This window comes from Paramisgurnus dabryanus, chromosome 9 (assembly GCF_030506205.2).
Source record: "Paramisgurnus dabryanus chromosome 9, PD_genome_1.1, whole genome shotgun sequence".
Lineage (NCBI taxonomy): Eukaryota > Metazoa > Chordata > Actinopteri > Cypriniformes > Cobitidae > Paramisgurnus > Paramisgurnus dabryanus.
Window position 1 is genome coordinate 42,099,637 of NC_133345.1, and position 21,110 is coordinate 42,120,746.

The 21,110-nt window shown below is 37.6% G+C and overlaps 2 non-coding genes and 2 pseudogenes across 2 annotated transcripts; all 4 read left to right on the forward strand.

The window, feature by feature from the left end:
* The first annotated feature begins 3,457 nt into the window (after positions 1 to 3,457).
* LOC135764537 (U2 spliceosomal RNA) lies at positions 3,458 to 3,609 on the forward strand (annotated as a pseudogene).
* An 804-nt stretch (positions 3,610 to 4,413) lies between these two features.
* LOC135764387 (U1 spliceosomal RNA) lies at positions 4,414 to 4,578 on the forward strand. Its single transcript, XR_010539936.1, has one exon. It is a non-coding gene; the product is annotated as a U1 spliceosomal RNA (small nuclear RNA).
* Positions 4,579 to 15,895: 11,317 nt separating this feature from the next.
* LOC135764556 (U2 spliceosomal RNA) lies at positions 15,896 to 16,076 on the forward strand (annotated as a pseudogene).
* Positions 16,077 to 16,880: 804 nt separating this feature from the next.
* On the forward strand, positions 16,881 to 17,045 carry LOC135764386 (U1 spliceosomal RNA). The gene has a single exon (XR_010539935.1). It is a non-coding gene; the product is annotated as a U1 spliceosomal RNA (small nuclear RNA).
* Positions 17,046 to 21,110: the final 4,065 nt, after the last annotated feature.

Below are 21,110 nucleotides of genomic sequence, written 5' to 3' on the forward strand. Positions count from 1 at the left end.
GTCTATTTACAAGGACTGCCTTGGCCAAATGTTATTGTTAATTAATATTGAAGCAGTTATTTAACATAGGTCCTTTGAGTAGTGATTTGTGTAATGATCCATATATCTATTTTTATGTATATTTTTAACTTAGGAATGTGATTTTAAAGCTCATATTTGTTATTGTATGACACCTCTCATGTTATGAAAGTAAAAAATAAATGTATTTTCTGATGTCTTGCATTTCTGTTTTTAAACTGTTAATCCTTATCAAGTGCTATACATTAGAAAGTGGATATAGAGTGAAATGCACACGGTGAATAATGAACGCAGACCTTCAGTGCCGGACCTCTGACCCGCTAACCTCCATCCCGACAGCCAGCGCCTTCTCCGGATGCCATTGCGGTATCGCTTCTCGGCTTTTTGGGTAAGATCGAGTGGACACCGGGGACTACACGTTTAAATGGATTTTTGACCTTCGGCTATGGAAGCGAGGCTTGTTCCGTCCACTCCGTGCATCGACTCTGGCGCTTTCCGGGGACAAATAAGGTGAGTTTAAAATCAGAGTTTGCTTCTTTAGTGCGTGGTTGCCAGTTTGTTTGCCAGTCCGTGGTCCATAATACGTTCCGCGTTCGTGGTCTCTCCATCGCTCAGTACTTTTCTGTGTTTCTATTTTACGTAAAGCTAACACCAAAACGATTGTGGAAGGCGCTATATAGATTGTTCTCAAAGAAAAAAAACGAGAAACAAACCCATGTGAATATGGGTCAAATTATCTAGGCGGAGCACTTCGTTCAAAGAAAAACGCAACAGAATTGTTTGCGTTGAACAAAGACAATGGTGCCTGCAGCCATCGAATGTGTATTGTGGATAAAAAATGGCCAGTGGGGTGGGACAATTTTTCTTGAATTAAGTGTTTATGGGAAAAGTTCACAAATTTTTTCTTACCCTGTAGTCAGATTTATTTGCTTGTTTTAAGCATAAAATAACAGGAGAAGAAATTGTGTAGGGGGAGCAGAGGGTTTTTTTTCGTTCAAAGAAAAGCAGCGTGGCACGAATGAATGTTTGGCTGAAATGCTATCGTAATTTCCCCCTTAATTTTCCTTACAAACATGAAACCAGAGAGAAGGGTCAGTTGGCATCGAATTGCACCTTGTATTCGGTGATTGATTGAGGAAAAATATGCGTATGTGTATATATACACTTGTTTTGTTGAACAGAGACAATGGCCGCGTGCTCCAGCGTCACCTATATGCCTATTTCACAAAATGGCGGCTTTGACCGGAAGTAGGGAAAACATCGTTCAGGTTGCACCACTACGATGGCCACTCAATATAGTATGGACTGACAGCTGCTTTGTTTTCTCCTACACATGAATTTACTTGTAAAAATAACAATAACAGATATTGTCGATTGGTGTTATATTATTTTTTTAGCATTTCGTATTATCAAAATATATCATATGTTAGACAGCTTATCAATTTTAAATAAAATAACGAGACATACATAACTATTCGTGTCTGCTCCCGTTTATTGTAATGAGTGTGCACATTTGGAGAAATACTTAGACATTTTACTTCTTATTTCTTTAGACTGAATAATTATTTCTTATTAATTCCAAAGTATGCGACCCGATGATCTAATCGTGGTGTTGTATGTGCTATTCCTCGTTTGTTTGCCTGCATCCATTGCTTTACGGCTTGCTTGTTGCGTTTAAATGCACATTTGATTTCTTTACCAGCATTGGATTTAGACCATTCAATGAGAAGAGTTAACAGCGTTTATTATGATTGATAAGCCCTCAACGGAGAATGAGGTCGGCATACATTAAAAGCCTTATTTTGTTTTTATCGTGTGCCTTCCAAAATGTATGCGACGAAACTTAAATCACGCAAAATATGAATGGTAACTAGACGTGCTTGTTGTGTGCAAGGAGTGCATTTATTTGTAAACTTTTGCTAAATCAAAATGGTTTATTTGTATTTGCTTTTTACCTGGGTTTTATCAGGTTCGCAGTCGGGACATTTTTAATCCATAGTGTATGCATAATTAATTTCAAAGAAATAAGAAGTAAAATGTGTAAGTATTCCTCAAAATGTGCTTTGGACTAAGTCCCCCGTCATCACAGCAAACGGGAGCAGACCCGAATAGGTATGGCTAGTTATTTTATTAAAAATTTCCAGCCGTCTGTAAATTTATGTTTGAAAGAAAAAAGTAAATTAATATCTTACTTACTGTTTTTGTCTTGTTTTCTAGTGAATATCTGACAATGCTTAAATAGAGATACATTTACTTGGTAAGCAAAGTGGCTTAAGATATTATGTATTGTAATAGAAAATTGTTATAAAAACGTTTTGTTTTTGCTGGGAATTCTTGTATATATTTCACAGCTATATAATTAATTATAATAACGCACTTTTTGTTGATAAACATGTTAAAAAATACATTAACACATAATAATGTGGCAACAAATCAAATGTGCATTTAAATGCAACAAGCAAAAATAAATAAATAAAGCAAATGCACGGAAAAGAAACGAGGAATAAAAGAAACACCGCGATTAAAAAAATCAGATCGCATACTTTGTAATAATTGAAATAAATTATAAAAATCAACAGGTTTATATTTAAAACAAATAAAAAATATCTGCCAGCGGGGTAAGAAAAATAAACTTAATTCTAGTTTCAACTTAATTCAATAATAAACTCAATTTAGGTTTATTTTTCTTACCCCACTGGCAGATATTTTTACTTGTTTTAAGCCTTAACCTATTACATTTTAGAATTTATTTCAGTAAACAAGACTTAAATTCTAAGCCACTTTGCTTATTAAGTAAATGTATCTCGATTTAAGAATTATTTTTTAACTCGAAAACATTAAGAAAATACTAAGTAAACGAACAAATTGGGATGTTCAAAACACTTAAATATTTTTTTTCACTCTACCCTTCATATTACAGCTGTCGAAAAAACACAGCAACGTTGACAGACCCGGAAGCCATGATACATTAGCAGTTTTTAAAATAAGTTAAATCTAGAATCCTTATTGGTTTTAGATACTTTAAAGCAATGAATGATCTTCTTTCTTTTGAATTGATTTGGTATTATGGAGGAGCTCTGTGTCTGGTTATTGAAGATGATTTGTTCTTTGCTCCTATGTTGGCTTATTTTTTTGTTATTTCCGTTACTATATATATTTTTTTCTTTGTTTTTTCTGATTTGAGGTTATGAAAATGTTTTAATTTGTAATAAAGGTTTTTTGAAAATTCTAAATTCTCTCTATCTCTCTCTCTCTCTCTCTCTCTCTCTCTCATGAGCGTGGATCATATCCTGCATTAAAACATGAACTTCTGATTTGCTAGCTCAACGTTCTACCTCTGGGTTATACAATGAGAACGTATAGAGTTAAATGCCCGCTAGCCTCCACCCCAAAAGCCAGCGCCTTCGCCGGCTCCCCCTTTGGCTGCGTCTATTCCGGTATCGCTTCTCGGCCTTTTGGCTAAGATCAAGTGTAGTCCGGGGACTATATGTTAAATGGATTTTTGACCTTCGGAAATGGAAGCGGAGCTTGCTCCTTCCACTCCATGCATCAACATGGTATTGCAGTGTTTCCATGAATGGTGCGCTCCCCATCTCGGGGATAAATAAGTCAAGTATAAAAAAAGAATTTGCTTCTTTTGTGCGTGAGTGACGGTGTTTTTTCTAATCCGTGTGTTTTAAAATTGCTGTGGTTTCGTTGGCTTTATTGGTTTAACGAAAAGCTTGCGTGGAAATGAACACGCTGATAAAGAAATGTTTTTGTAATGTATTTAATTATTTTCTTTACAAGTTTGCGGAGGTGATACGAGGACGAATTAAACATCCTCGACACAGCTGAAGGCGCAACAAAAGCGAACGAGACCGATTGGAATGTTAAAAACACCTGAAAACTTTTTTCACTACCCTTCATACTACAGCTGTCGAAACACCACAGCAACGTCGACAGACCTGGAAGCATAGCTGTACTTGTTTAACTCACAACGACAACGGGTAAGTCATTGAGCCCTGTGTTTTTATTTATAAAACTAAAATTCTAAAATTCTAATATTTCTAAAATTGCTATGCTTTCGTTGTTTCTTGATTGCTCTGTACATTTCTTTGTTTCTATTCCACGTAAAGTTACTTTGTAATAACGAAACCATATATTTGAATGCGCAATTTAAATCCATTTGATTTAAATTGTTTCACATATTTCACTCTACACGGTTCAACCGGGCTGGAAACGGAATAAAAACAGGGTAGATCTCGAAGAATGTTTGGTCTCAGACGTGGCTTCGTGCGCTTTCCACCTGGTCACACACAGTAAATGAAATGTTAGTCGGACGGCCTCCGGGGGCGCCGTCGATGTGATCGGTCACAGGAAGATGCGGCCGTCTGGCCTCAAAGGGTGTCGCTCATACTTACCTGGCAGGGGAGACAACATGATCATGAAGGTGGTTCACCCAGGGCGAGGCTCAGCCATTGCACTCCGGTTGGGCTGACCCTTTGCGAATTCCCCAAATGTGGGAATCTCGACTGCAAAATTTCTGATAGTGGGGGACTGCGTTCGCGCTCTCCCCTGACCTTTGTGTTAAAAATAGATTCGCTTGTCGTTTTACGTAAAATCCAAGAGACGTCTAACCACGGCCCAAGAATACATTAGTCATCAAAAAAGCGGCTATTCAACGACTACATAACTTTTAATAGACAGCGAATATGTGTCTAGGCTAAAACAAGGCTTAATTTGGGCTGTCAGTGAAAATCTAATAGCCGTTTGACCATTCCAAACGAATAGACTAGCCATTAAATAGAACCACAATCAAACGGCTACATGTCTAAGAGCACAAAATAATGCTTAGATGATTCTTTTACTTCCAATATAAGAGGTTCTCGGGAATGGCAATCATCCAAACTAATAAATTATAAAGGCTTTTATAAGAAAATGACAACAGTTAAACAACCTAGACAGCGTTGGGCAATACAAAATGCTAATAAATACAAGACAAATTGAAATATTGTACATGCATGTACATTAAACAAGCCAACAAATCTGCCAATGGGCTACGACAATTTTTCTTGAATTAAGTGTTTATATCTAGATTTGTTTCTTACCCCTTTGGCAGATTTATTTGCTTGTTTTAAGCCCAAATTCTGAGTTTTTTCTCCCTAAAGGCTAGGTTTATTTTCTTAGGGCATTTTGCTCATCAAAAAATGCATCTTATTTTAAGACTTTCTAGATATTTGTATAGTTAAAACAGTTCGAAATAACAAGTAAGAAATGATTTTTTGCAATGTATTCATTCATTCGCTACCCTTCATACTACAGCTGTCGAAAAACCACAGCAACGTCGACAGACCTGGAAGCGTAGCTGTATTTGTTTAACTCACAAAGACAACGGGTAAAGTATTTTCTTGATTACCTAAATGACTTGCTGTAAGAAAATAAGTTTAGGTTTAAGGGGGGGAAATACAGTTTAAAGGGATATTTCAATTTATGATGATAATTCTGTCATCATTTACTCATGCATACAGGCTTACAACAACACAAGGATTAGTTTTTTTCTGAGTAACACAAAAGAAGGTATTTTGAGGAATGATGGTAAACCCACAGCAGATAGTCACCATTGACTTCCATAGTAGGAATAAAAAAATATGATGGAATTTAATAGGTACCATCAACCGTGTGCTAACCATCACTTTGCAAAATATTTTCTTCATCATTTATCACGATACTTCCAAAATATTTTTTCCTACTAAGTCAATATTTCATTATTTGCTTTACAAGCTTAAAAATGATGGTGACAGGATTCCATGGTAATCACAAACAGGTAAACAAGTAAAATAATCACTATTTACTTTTAAAAGCATTTTGAAAATTGCTTGCTTATGCTGGGAGTAAAGGTATTTCATGCAAAAGGTATTTTCTCTTTAAAAGGTAATGTATGCTTCTTTTAAAGCTGACACATTTGCCACATTAAAATAACAGAAATGTGTACTGTTTAAACTTTTTGGAGCCGGTGTGTCTGTGTTCTTGGGGCACACATCTACATGTAAAAGCAGAATTGCTTATTATTCTTCTCTATTTCTTGTATAGGTCAATTATGAGTGAAGAACCGTTCACCAAATGAAGACCGCAGCCAGGTGACGGGATCCTGTGGTAATCACAAACAGGTAAACCAGTAAAATAATCATCATTTAATGTTAAAATAATTTTGAAAATTGAAGTTCTGTGTGTTCTTATTGTACTTTATTTATTTCTGCAGGTAAGCACCATACCGTAAGCTTCATTCCCTTTATAACAGGTAAGGTTCATACTGTTTTATTCTTTTGTACTGTTTTATTCGTACTGTTTTAAATCATTCAGTAAATGCAAAGTTAAACTGATGTGTTTTTAATCTAGATTTAAAAGTGTCTACTGTTGAAGCACATCTGATCTCTTCTGAAAGCTGATAATAACTGAATGCTGAGGCACCTTGTTTTGAGTGAACCCTTGTTTTTTCTAAATGACCTGATCCTATTGATCCGAGTAATCGGTTTCATATTCGATTAGCATATCTGTCATGTATTGTAGCCATGAAGTGGTTTTTAAACAAGAAACAGTACTTTTTAAATCCATTGACCATTGCAATAATCGGCCCTGCTGGTGATGAAAGCATGAACAAGTTTCTCTAAGTCCTGTCTTGAGACAAAACCTCTAATTCTGGCAATATTTCTGAGATGGTAGTAAAAGCAGAATTCCTTATTATTTTTCTCTATCTCAGGCTCTACGGCATATATGTCATGATTTTATTTGTCTATTTATATGTCTATTTACAAGGACTGCCTTGGCCAAATGTTATTGTTAATTAATATTGAAGCAGTTATTTAACATAGGTCCTTTGAGTAGTGATTTGTGTAATGATCCATATATCTATTTTTATGTATATTTTTAACTTAGGAATGTGATTTTAAAGCTCATATTTGTTATTGTATGACACCTCTCATGTTATGAAAGTAAAAAATAAATGTATTTTCTGATGTCTTGCATTTCTGTTTTTAAACTGTTAATCCTTATAAAGTGCTATACATTAGAAAGTGGATATAGAGTGAAATGCACACGGTGAATAATGAACGCAGACCTTCAGTGCCGGACCTCTGACCCGCTAACCTCCATCCCGACAGCCAGCGCCTTCTCCGGATGCCATTGCGGTATCGCTTCTCGGCTTTTTGGGTAAGATCGATTGGACACCGGGGACTACACGTTTAAATGGATTTTTGACCTTCGGCTATGGAAGCGAGGCTTGTTCCGTCCACTCCGTGCATCGACTCTGGCGCTTTCCGGGGACAAATAAGGTGAGTTTAAAATCAGAGTTTGCTTCTTTAGTGCGTGGTTGCCAGTTTGTTTGCCAGTCCGTGGTCCATAATACGTTCCGCGTTCGTGGTCTCTCCATCGCTCAGTACTTTTCTGTGTTTCTATTTTACGTAAAGCTAACACCAAAACGATTGTGGAAGGCGCTATATAGATTGTTCTCAAAGAAAAAAAACGAGAAACAAACCCATGTGAATATGGGTCAAATTATCTAGGCGGAGCACTTCGTTCAAAGAAAAACGCAACAGAATTGTTTGCGTTGAACAAAGACAATGGTGCCTGCAGACATCGAATGTGTATTGTGGATAAAAAATGGCCAGTGGGGTGGGACAATTTTTCTTGAATTAAGTGTTTATGGGAAAAGTTCACGAATTTTTTCTTACCCTGTAGTCAGATTTATTTGCTTGTTTTAAGCATAAAATAACAGGAGAAGAAATTGTGTAGGGGGAGCAGAGGGTTTTTTTTCGTTCAAAGAAAAGCAGCGTGGCACGAATGAATGTTTGGCTGAAATGCTATCGTAATTTCCCCCTTAATTTTCCTTACAAACATGAAACCAGAGAGAAGGGTCAGTTGGCATCGAATTGCACCTTGTATTCGGTGATTGATTGAGGAAAAATATGCGTATGTGTATATATATACTTGTTTTGTTGAACAGAGACAATGGCCGCGTGCTCCAGCGTCACCTATATGCCTATTTCACAAAATGGCGGCTTTGACCGGAAGTAGGGAAAACATCGTTCAGGTTGCACCACTACGATGGCCACTCAATATAGTATGGACTGACAGCTGCTTTGTTTTCTCCTACACATGAATTTACTTGTAAAAATAACAATAACAGATATTGTCGATTGGTGTTATATTATTTTTTTAGCATTTCGTATTATCAAAATATATCATATGTTAGACAGCTTATCAATTTTAAATAAAATAACGAGACATACATAACTATTCGTGTCTGCTCCCGTTTATTGTAATGAGTGTGCACATTTGGAGAAATACTTAGACATTTTACTTCTTATTTCTTTAGACTGAATAATTATTTCTTATTAATTCCAAAGTATGCGACCCGATGATCTAATCGTGGTGTTGTATGTGCTATTCCTCGTTTGTTTGCCTGCAACCATTCAATGAGAAGAGTTAACAGCGTTTATTATGATTGATAAGCCCTCAACGGAGAATGAGGTCGGCATACATTAAAAGCCTTATTTTGTTTTTATCGTGTGCCTTCCAAAATGTATGCGACGAAACTTAAATCACGCAAAATATGAATGGTAACTAGACGTGCTTGTTGTGTGCAAGGAGTGCATTTATTTGTAAACTTTTGCTAAATCAAAATGGTTTATTTGTATTTGCTTTTTACCTGGGTTTTATCAGGTTCGCAGTCGGGACATTTTTAATCCATAGTGTATGCATAATTAATTTCAAAGAAATAAGAAGTAAAATGTGTAAGTATTCCTCAAAATGTGCTTTGGACTAAGTCCCCCGTCATCACAGCAAACGGGAGCAGACCCGAATAGGTATGGCTAGTTATTTTATTAAAAATTTCCAGCCGTCTGTAAATTTATGTTTGAAAGAAAAAAGTAAATTAATATCTTACTTACTGTTTTTGTCTTGTTTTCTAGTGAATATCTGACAATGCTTAAATGGAGATACATTTACTTGGTAAGCAAAGTGGCTTAAGATATTATGTATTGTAATAGAAAATTGTTATAAAAACGTTTTGTTTTTGCTGGGAATTCTTGTATATATTTCACAGCTATATAATTAATTATAATAACGCACTTTTTGTTGATAAACATGTTAAAAAATACATTAACACATAATAATGTGGCAACAAATCAAATGTGCATATAAATGCAACAAGCAAAAATAAATAAATAAAGCAAATGCACGGAAAAGAAACGAGGAATAAAAGAAACACCGCGATTAAAAAAATCAGATCGCATACTTTGTAAAATAATTGAAATAAATTATAAAAATCAACAGGTTTATATTTAAAACAAATAAAAAATATCTGCCAGCGGGGTAAGAAAAATAAACTTAATTCTAGTTTCAACTTAATTCAATAATAAACTCAATTTAGGTTTATTTTTCTTACCCCACTGGCAGATATTTTTACTTGTTTTAAGCCTTAACCTATTACATTTTAGAATTTATTTCAGTAAACAAGACTTAAATTCTAAGCCACTTTGCTTATTAAGTAAATGTATCTCGATTTAAGAATTATTTTTTAACTCGAAAACATTAAGAAAATACTAAGTAAACGAACAAATTGGGATGTTCAAAACACTTAAATATTTTTTTTCACTCTACCCTTCATATTACAGCTGTCGAAAAACCACAGCAACGTTGACAGACCCGGAAGCCATGATACATTAGCAGTTTTTAAAATAAGTTAAATCTAGAATCCTTATTGGTTTTAGATACTTTAAAGCAATGAATGATCTTCTTTCTTTTGAATTGATTTGGTATTATGGAGGAGCTCTGTGTCTGGTTATTGAAGATGATTTGTTCTTTGCTCCTATGTTGGCTTATTTTTTTGTTATTTCCGTTACTATATATATTTTTTTCTTTGTTTTTTCTGATTTGAGGTTATGAAAATGTTTTAATTTGTAATAAAGGTTTTTTGAAAATTCTAAATTCTCTCTATCTCTCTCTCTCTCTCTCTCTCTCTCTCTCTCATGAGCGTGGATCAGATCCTGCATTAAAACATGAACTTCTGATTTGCTAGCTCAACGTTCTACCTCTGGGTTATACAATGAGAACGTATAGAGTTAAATGCCCGCTAGCCTCCACCCCAAAAGCCAGCGCCTTCGCCGGCTCCCCCTTTGGCTGCGTCTATTCCGGTATCGCTTCTCGGCCTTTTGGCTAAGTTCAACAGGACGTGACTGCGATCGACTTCTCTGTTTAGAATACAGACTATTACCTGTCAGTGGTTTTAGTCTCTTCGGACAGGGATTATATCCGGACTTTACTTGTGAACGTCAGTTTTTCCAGTTTTCTTTTGGATTTACGTGGTGGTTTTTATCCTTTATTCAGGTATCTTTTACAGCTCGCCGGGAAGGAGAAAATACACCAGCGTTCACAGGTAGAGTGCCTTTTACTTATTTATTCGGCTGTTTTATCATTTATCGTCCTTTTATTTTTTTAGTTATTTATTGCATCGTTCTTTTAAATATTTATTGGTGGTTTTTCTCCTATTTTTAAAAGGCTGTTGGTGCCTCCATCATGGCGGCTCGCGCCGGCGTGCGGAGGCACCACAGTGTGCGTTTTTCTTTTATTGAGAAAGACGGCACATTACCCCAAATGTCCAGATTAGATTTTTCCCGCAAACTTATACAACAAAGCTTAAAGTTCACGCCGAACGATTTAAATTGTATAATTTCTCTACCTTTTAATAAGGGGTTTGACGTGAGTTTTAAGACTGCTGCGTTGTTAAATGACTTTTGGTCAAGGTTTCAGAGTGTTACGACCCTCTTCTCCATTTTTAAAGTGGAAAAACTGACTGACAACACCAATAAAGTGGTAATTGTCAGGATGTTTAATGAAACCGTTAATGGAGAAGACATATGCACATGGTTGGGGAGATATTGCTCTGTGAGAGGACAAGCCATGAAGATGTTTGATGAGGATGGCATATGGAACTGTTCCTGGAGGGTCCCTATAAAACAATGGGAAGACCCCCAGGGGTTCCAGGGCCTGAGACATCTACCATCGGTGATTGTGCTTGGAGAAAACAGAGGCTACATTTATTACCAAGGAATGCCTAAACTATGTCGACGATGTGGTGAGATGGGACATTTAATTGAAGCCTGCCAAAAGCCTTTCTGTGGGAAATGTAGAGAAATTGGGCATACTTTTGAAAGTTGTCCCAATGGCAGGAAGTGCAACCTCTGTGGAGAGTTTAATCATCTTTACAGAGATTGCCCTAAATCGTTTGCCAACAAAGTAAAAGCTAACAAAATGGCGGCTCAGAGTAACGGTCGAGATAACGAGGAGGCGGAGCCACAAAATTCAAACTTCCCGCCAAGAACTGAGATTGAAGGAGAGGTGGAGGGGGAGGAGGAGCCACAGCCAGTACAGAGAGAGGAAGGTAATGAAGTGGAAGACGGTTTAGAAAGTAAAGACCAGGAAAATGAAAAAAGTGTCGAAGAGAATGGAGAAAGTGAGTTATTGTTAAGTTTGCCATGTGCTCAATTGACAAATAAAAAAGGGTAGCTGAGTCACCCCTTTCAAAAGAATTGAGGAAACGTGATCGGATGGGACTTGTGTCAGATTCCTCCTCTTCCGGGGACCTGAACAGGATTTTCCCAACCGATTCTCCCAATGAAGTTTCTTTTCTGTCAATAGAGCTGAAAACATCTACCCCTAGAGCTATTAGCTCGGGGGTGAAACAGGTTAACCCTCCTGATCCCTCTCTCATAGGGATAAAGGAAGAACCTGTTTCACAGGAAATTGAGTTTTTAGGCTAACAGCTTGGTTTTAAATTGTTCTCATGTTTTAGAAAATACTTTTGTAATGAATTTTAAAGGCTCACATTTTTTACATGATGTTTTAATTCCTTTTTAAGCTTATGCCTTTTTTACCTAATTTATTAATCATGGCTCTCACAATTTCAACAATTAATGTAAGGAGTGTGAGCTCCACGGTCCGAGCAAACACTATTTTATCCTTTTTAAAATCTCAAAAGTCAGATATTTTTTTACTACAAGAGTGTGCTTTACCTTTTTTATCTAGTTACAGGAGATGGGAGGAGATTTGGACGCCGGGACCCTCCATATGGAGCGGGTCCAACTTCAACAAAAATGATGGAGTCGCGATTTTAATAAATAACCCTCACATCCTGGTGAAGGGGAGCACGGTGGTAAGAAATGGACGGGCTATTTTAGCAAACCTGACTTTTTTAGATAGAGATTTTAATGTCTTTAATTTGTATGGTTTTACAGGTAAAAATGATAGGTATGAGCTTTTAGAGGAACTGCAGTCCCACATGTTGGGGAGGATACCATTAGTGATGGGGGGAGATTTTAATTGTGTTTTAGCAAAGACTGATAGGAAAAGGGCGGGGGAAGATTTTAAGTTTGACAAGACGTCAGTTTTATTGCAAAGTTTAGTTAAGGATTTTAAATTGACTGACTGTTTTAAGACTTTGCATCCAAGAGAGCTGGGCTACACCTGGGTCAGTGGTGATGGCACCAACGCCTCTCGTATTGACTACATTTTTGTACGTGATTGCCCGCCAACTGATGCTATATTAACACCTATGTTTTTTTCCGATCACGCTATGCTGTCTTGCACCATTTCTTTCAATACAAAACTGACAGTAGGGGGAGGGATCTGGAAAATGAATTGCTCCCTGTTGCAGGAGGAGGAGATAGTTAGTGATTACAGGGAGCAATTCAACGAATGGCAGACCCTCCAGGACTTCTTTGACTCACGTGCACAGTGGTGGGAAATGGTAAAACACCGGACGAGACTGTTTTTTAGAAAGAAAGGCATTGAAAAAAAGAACAAAGAAAAGAGACGCATGTCGGGACTGCAAAAAAGATTACAAAGGTATTTCAAGTTGGTAAACGAAGGGTTTGATTTTAATGAAGAGCTAAAGGAGGTTAAAAAAGAAATGGCTGAGTTAGAAAAACAAAGAAACAAAGGGTTGATTTTAAGAAGTAAGGAAAAAGATCTGGAAGAAGGCGAAAAGTGCACAAGATATTTTTTTAAGAGGATTTTAACAAATAAAGCGGTAATAACCAAATTAAAAAATGGGGAGAAGGAAGCCAGTAACACAGAAGAGATATTAAAAGAAGTAGAATCATTTTATGCAGATTTATACAATAAAAAAGAGGTAACCGAGGAAGCCATAGGAAATATTCTGGGAATTTTAGAAAATAAAATTGAAAATGAGTGTGCTATTTTAACCCAAGATTTTACTTTAATAGAGCTTACAAAATGTATGAAGGATTTTAAAACAGGTAAGTCGCCGGGGAGTGACGGCCTTCCCGTGGAATTTTATTCAAAATTTTGGGACATTTTAGCACCTGAACTTTTAATGATTTTTAATGATTTTGACAGACTAGACCGACTACCTGACAGTTTTAGACTAGGTATTGTTTCGCTTTTACATAAAAAAGGAGATAGAACAGACTTAAAAACATGGAGACCAATCAGCCTTTTAAATTTGGATTGTAAACTTTTTAGCAAGCTTTTAGCGACACGCATGTCCATGTTTTTAAAAGACGTGATCCACCCGGATCAAGCGTGTGCTGTGCCCGGGAAGAGGATCACAGACAGCCTAATATTGATCCGAGATGCCATCTGTTTTGCGAGAGACAGAAACATTGGCCTTATAGTGTTAAATTTAGATTTCGAAAAAGCTTTCGATCGTGTCTCGCACCAGTACCTATTGCAGGTACTGGAGAAAATGGGTTTCCCAGGGAGGTTCTTAGAATGGGTGGCATTGCTGTATAATGACATAACCAGCAAAATTCTAGTAAATGGGCATTTAACAAAGGCTGTTAATATACACAGCGGCGTCCGTCAAGGGTGCCCGTTATCCCCGCTCTTGTACGTGGCATGCATTGAGCCACTGGCACAGCTCTTGAGAAGGGACCAACGGATCGAAGGACTTAGACTACCGGGAGGTTTGATAACAAAATGTGTTGTATATATGGATGATGTGACTATTTTAACGACTGACTTTTTATCTGTCCGAAGAGCTTTGGAACTAACAGATTTTTATGGACAGGCCTCAGGCTCTAAATTAAATAGAAACAAGTCTGAGGCCCAGCTCTTCGGACAGTGGGATGACATAAATGTGGGAGGACTGGACGTGACTCTGAGGAATACTGACATAAAAATTCTAGGCGTAAAATTTGACAGGGAGGGTGGTGGACGTGGAAATTGGACAGATACTTTGGGGAAAGTAAGACAGCGATTAGGTTTGTGGGGACTAAGGACTTTGACAATGGAAGGAAAAATTTTGGTTTTTAAAGCAGTGATTTTACCTCTGTTTTTATTGTTGTGTTCTGTTTTTAGCCCCCCCAGGTCTTTCATTTTAGCAGTGGAACGTGCTGTCTTTTATTTTCTCTGGGGGTCCAGGTGGGAGAGGATAAAGAGAGAAACCGTCAAAAAACGAAAGGAAAATGGAGGCAAAGGACTCCCAGACCTTGGTCTTTTCCTAGGGAGTAATTTTACTGCTTTACATTTGAAGTATGCCACATCCCCATCCAGTGAAAAGACCACAGCAATAGTCAAATTCTGGATGGGGTCGTATTTACGCTATTTAAAAATTTTAACAGTAGATCTTAGAACCCCAGTGTCTTTTAACTTGCCAAAAGAATATGCTTTTATTAAGAAATTTCTAAGGAAACATGACTTAGAAAGTGAAAATTTGAATGTTTTAAAGGACCATAAAATGATTATCTCTGTTGTGCAGGACCGGGAGAAGGTGAGCCCAGTACCAGGCCTAACGGAGATTGAGGCAAAAACAGTATGGAGGAACGCAGCCCACCCTGCCCTTCAGAACCATCAAAAGGACCTGATGTGGATGGTGGCCCATGAGATCCTACCGACCAGGGCGGTTATGCACTCCCGCGGCATGGCCGCCAACGCAAAGTGCCCACGGCTCGGGTGCAACCACGAAGAGACCGTGCGGCACGTCCTCTGGGAGTGCGGCGCTGCACAGGACCAGTGGACCGCGACCGACCCCCTGGTTTTCCCGTGCCTGCCAGTGGGTGGGGTCCAGATGGACTATAATCTCGCCGTCCTAGGGGTGGGCCAGAGGACAAAGGAATTAACATCGGAACAGTTCACGACGCTCTGGCTCACCCTGAACGCTATAAAGCTTGCAATCTGGACTTCCAGAAACCTGCTGGTGGGGAAACGGGTGACGGTGCCCCTCCACGCCACTATAAGGACGGTTGAGAACTTGCTGCAGGGGCACCGCGCCTAATCATTCGGATGGGGGGGGCCGGGGTTGCCACAGAGAGGGTCCTGGCCGCCACCGACCTTGGTCGCCCGTAGATGTACCCTCACCACTTTCGGCTACGGGAGCAGCGGGCCAGAGGGTACGGATCTCCTCTGGGCCCCTGAAACCGGGTTTGATTGCCTGGGACTGAAGGGTGAGAGTGGGCCCATAGGGAAGGCTCACCTCCCCAGTCAAGCACAACAGAGTATTGTTTTTAAGACTTTTATTATTTAAAATGTTTTAGTCATTGAGGATTACTCACCAGCTTTGTTGTATTGTTTTATTCTGGCTTTTAAAACACACTGGAAGCACTTTTAATATATGTAAAAGAAACAATAAACTATATTTAACTTTTTTTTCTCGTTCTACAAGGTTTTAAGGATTGCATGCTTTTACATGGGTCATTTTAGGTGCTTCATTTGTATTTTAACATGTGGTGTGTTTTAGGGATTCAGGATTTTAGTGGTGTTTTAACCCTCGTTGTTTGGATTTTCTTGACTAGTTTTTGACTTTTCACCTGCATTTGTACATTAGTATTTTTACTTAATTTATTGTTTCATGTACACTTGTTTAAATATGTGATTATGTATCAATAAAAACCAGTCAAAAGAAAAAATCTGTTCTTATCAGTTTAATGTCTGATACGTCTCCTATCCGGGGACTATATGTTAAATGGATTTTTGACCTTCGGAAATGGAAGCGGAGCTTGCTCCTTCCACTCCATGCATCAACATGGTATTGCAGTGTTTCCATGAATGGTGCGCTCCCCATCTCGGGGATAAATAAGTCAAGTATAAAAAAAGAATTTGCTTCTTTTGTGCGTGAGTGACGGTGTTTTTTCTAATCCGTGTGTTTTAAAATTGCTGTGGTTTCGTTGGCTTTATTGGTTTAACGAAAAGCTTGCGTGGAAATGAACACGCTGATAAAGAAATGTTTTTGTAATGTATTTAATTATTTTCTTTACAAGTTTGCGGAGGTGATACGAGGACGAATTAAACATCCTCGACACAGCTGAAGGCGCAACAAAAGCGAACGAGACCGATTGGAATGTTAAAAACACCTGAAAACTTTTTTCACTACCCTTCATACTACAGCTGTCGAAACACCACAGCAACGTCGACAGACCTGGAAGCATAGCTGTACTTGTTTAACTCACAACGACAACGGGTAAGTCATTGAGCCCTGTGTTTTTATTTATAAAACTAAAATTCTAAAATTCTAATATTTCTAAAATTGCTATGCTTTCGTTGTTTCTTGATTGCTCTGTACATTTCTTTGTTTCTATTCCACGTAAAGTTACTTTGTAATAACGAAACCATATATTTGAATGCGCAATTTAAATCCATTTGATTTAAATTGTTTCACATATTTCACTCTACACGGTTCAACCGGGCTGGAAACGGAATAAAAACAGGGTAGATCTCGAAGAATGTTTGGTCTCAGACGTGGCTTCGTGCGCTTTCCACCTGGTCACACACAGTAAATGAAATGTTAGTCGGACGGCCTCCGGGGGCGCCGTCGATGTGATCGGTCACAGGAAGATGCGGCCGTCTGGCCTCAAAGGGTGTCGCTCATACTTACCTGGCAGGGGAGACAACATGATCATGAAGGTGGTTCACCCAGGGCGAGGCTCAGCCATTGCACTCCGGTTGGGCTGACCCTTTGCGAATTCCCCAAATGTGGGAATCTCGACTGCAAAATTTCTGATAGTGGGGGACTGCGTTCGCGCTCTCCCCTGACCTTTGTGTTAAAAATAGATTCGCTTGTCGTTTTACGTAAAATCCAAGAGACGTCTAACCACGGCCCAAGAATACATTAGTCATCAAAAAAGCGGCTATTCAACGACTACATAACTTTTAATAGACAGCGAATATGTGTCTAGGCTAAAACAAGGCTTAATTTGGGCTGTCAGTGAAAATCTAATAGCCGTTTGACCATTCCAAACGAATAGACTAGCCATTAAATAGAACCACAATCAAACGGCTACATGTCTAAGAGCACAAAATAATGCTTAGATGATTCTTTTACTTCCAATATAAGAGGTTCTCGGGAATGGCAATCATCCAAACTAATAAATTATAAAGGCTTTTATAAGAAAATGACAACAGTTAAACAACCTAGACAGCGTTGGGCAATACAAAATGCTAATAAATACAAGACAAATTGAAATATTGTACATGCATGTACATTAAACAAGCCAACAAATCTGCCAATGGGCTACGACAATTTTTCTTGAATTAAGTGTTTATATCTAGATTTGTTTCTTACCCCTTTGGCAGATTTATTTGCTTGTTTTAAGCCCAAATTCTGAGTTTTTTCTCCCTAAAGGCTAGGTTTATTTTCTTAGGGCATTTTGCTCATCAAAAAATGCATCTTATTTTAAGACTTTCTAGATATTTGTATAGTTAAAACAGTTCGAAATAACAAGTAAGAAATGATTTTTTGCAATGTATTCATTCATTCGCTACCCTTCATACTACAGCTGTCGAAAAACCACAGCAACGTCGACAGACCTGGAAGCGTAGCTGTATTTGTTTAACTCACAAAGACAACGGGTAAAGTATTTTCTTGATTACCTAAATGACTTGCTGTAGGAAAATAAGTTTAGGTTTAAGGGGGGAAATACAGTTTAAAGGGATATTTCAATTTATGATGATAATTCTGTCATCATTTACTCATGCATACAGGCTTACAACAACACGAGGATTAGTTTTTTTCTGAGTAACACAAAAGAAGGTATTTTGAGGAATGATGGTAAACCCACAGCAGATAGTCACCATTGACTTCCATAGTAGGAATAAAAAAATATGATGGAATTTAATAGGTACCATCAACCGTGTGCTAACCATCACTTTGCAAAATATTTTCTTCATCATTTATCACGATACTTCCAAAATATTTTTTCCTACTAAGTCAATATTTCATTATTTGCTTTACAAGCTTAAAAATGATGGTGACAGGATTCCATGGTAATCACAAACAGGTAAACAAGTAAAATAATCACTATTTACTTTTAAAAGCATTTTGAAAATTGCTTGCTTATGCTGGGAGTAAAGGTATTTCATGCAAAAGGTATTTCCTCTTTAAAAGGTAATGTATGCTTCTTTTAAAGCTGACACATTTGCCACATTAAAATAACAGAAATGTGTACTGTTTAAACTTTTTGGAGCCGGTGTGTCTGTGTTCTTGGGGCACACATCTACATGTAAAAGCAGAATTGCTTATTATTCTTCTCTATTTCTTGTATAGGTCAATTATGAGTGAAGAACCGTTCACCAAATGAAGACCGCAGCCAGGTGACGGGATCCTGTGGTAATCACAAACAGGTAAACCAGTAAAATAATCATCATTTAATGTTAAAATAATTTTGAAAATTGAAGTTCTGTGTGTTCTTATTGTACTTTATTTATTTCTGCAGGTAAGCACCATACCGTAAGCTTCATTCCCTTTATAACAGGTAAGGTTCATACTGTTTTATTCTTTTGTACTGTTTTATTCGTACTGTTTTAAATCATTCAGTAAATGCAAAGTTAAACTGATGTGTTTTTAATCTAGATTTAAAAGTGTCTACTGTTGAAGCACATCTGATCTCTTCTGAAAGCTGATAATAACTGAATGCTGAGGCACCTTGTTTTGAGTGAACCCTTGTTTTTTCTAAATGACCTGATCCTATTGATCCGAGTAATCGGTTTCATATTCGATTAGCATATCTGTCATGTATTGTAGCCATGAAGTGGTTTTTAAACAAGAAACAGTACTTTTTAAATCCATTGACCATTGCAATAATCGGCCCTGCTGGTGATGAAAGCATGAACAAGTTTCTCTAAGTCCTGTCTTGAGACAAAACCTCTAATTCTGGCAATATTTCTGAGATGGTAGTAAAAGCAGAATTCCTTATTATTTTTCTCTATCTCAGGCTCTACGGCACATATGTCATGATTTTATTTGTCTATTTATATGTCTATTTACAAGGACTGCCTTGGCCAAATGTTATTGTTAATTAATATTGAAGCAGTTATTTAACATAGGTCCTTTGAGTAGTGATTTGTGTAATGATCCATATATCTATTTTTATGTATATTTTTAACTTAGGAATGTGATTTTAAAGCTCATATTTGTTATTGTATGACACCTCTCATGTTATGAAAGTAAAAAATAAATGTATTTTCTGATGTCTTGCATTTCTGTTTTTAAACTGTTAATCCTTATCAAGTGCTATACATTAGAAAGTGGATATAGAGTGAAATGCACACGGTGAATAATGAACGCAGACCTTCAGTGCCGGACCTCTGACCCGCTAACCTCCATCCCGACAGCCAGCGCCTTCTCCGGATGCCATTGCGGTATCGCTTCTCGGCTTTTTGGGTAAGATCGAGTGGACACCGGGGACTACACGTTTAAATGGATTTTTGACCTTCGGCTATGGAAGCGAGGCTTGTTCCGTCCACTCCGTGCATCGACTCTGGCGCTTTCCGGGGACAAATAAGGTGAGTTTAAAATCAGAGTTTGCTTCTTTAGTGCGTGGTTGCCAGTTTGTTTGCCAGTCCGTGGTCCATAATACGTTCCGCGTTCGTGGTCTCTCCATCGCTCAGTACTTTTCTGTGTTTCTATTTTACGTAAAGCTAACACCAAAACGATTGTGGAAGGCGCTATATAGATTGTTCTCAAAGAAAAAAAACGAGAAACAAACCCATGTGAATATGGGTCAAATTATCTAGGCGGAGCACTTCGTTCAAAGAAAAACGCAACAGAATTGTTTGCGTTGAACAAAGACAATGGTGCCTGCAGACATCGAATGTGTATTGTGGATAAAAAATGGCCAGTGGGGTGGGACAATTTTTCTTGAATTAAGTGTTTATGGGAAAAGTTCACGAATTTTTTCTTACCCTGTAGTCAGATTTATTTGCTTGTTTTAAGCATAAAATAACAGGAGAAGAAATTGTGTAGGGGGAGCAGAGGGTTTTTTTTCGTTCAAAGAAAAGCAGCGTGGCACGAATGAATGTTTGGCTGAAATGCTATCGTAATTTCCCCCTTAATTTTCCTTACAAACATGAAACCAGAGAGAAGGGTCAGTTGGCATCGAATTGCACCTTGTATTCGGTGATTGATTGAGGAAAAATATGCGTTTGTGTATATATATACTTGTTTTGTTGAACAGAGACAATGGCCGCGTGCTCCAGCGTCACCTATATGCCTATTTCACAAAATGGCGGCTTTGACCGGAAGTAGGGAAAACATCGTTCAGGTTGCACCACTACGATGGCCACTCAATATAGTATGGACTGACAGCTGCTTTGTTTTCTCCTACACATGAATTTACTTGTAAAAATAACAATAACAGATATTGTCGATTGGTGTTATATTATTTTTTTAGCATTTCGTATTATCAAAATATATCATATGTTAGACAGCTTATCAATTTTAAATAAAATAACGAGACATACATAACTATTCGTGTCTGCTCCCGTTTATTGTAATGAGTGTGCACATTTGGAGAAATACTTAGACATTTTACTTCTTATTTCTTTAGACTGAATAATTATTTCTTATTAATTCCAAAGTATGCGACCCGATGATCTAATCGTGGTGTATGTGCTATTCCTCGTTTGTTTGCCTGCATCCATTGCTTTACGGCTTGCTTGTTGCGTTTAAATGCACATTTGATTTCTTTACCAGCATTGGATTTAGACCATTCAATGAGAAGAGTTAACAGCGTTTATTATGATTGATAAGCCCTCAACGGAGAATGAGGTCGGCATACATTAAAAGCCTTATTTTGTTTTTATCGTGTGCCTTCCAAAAT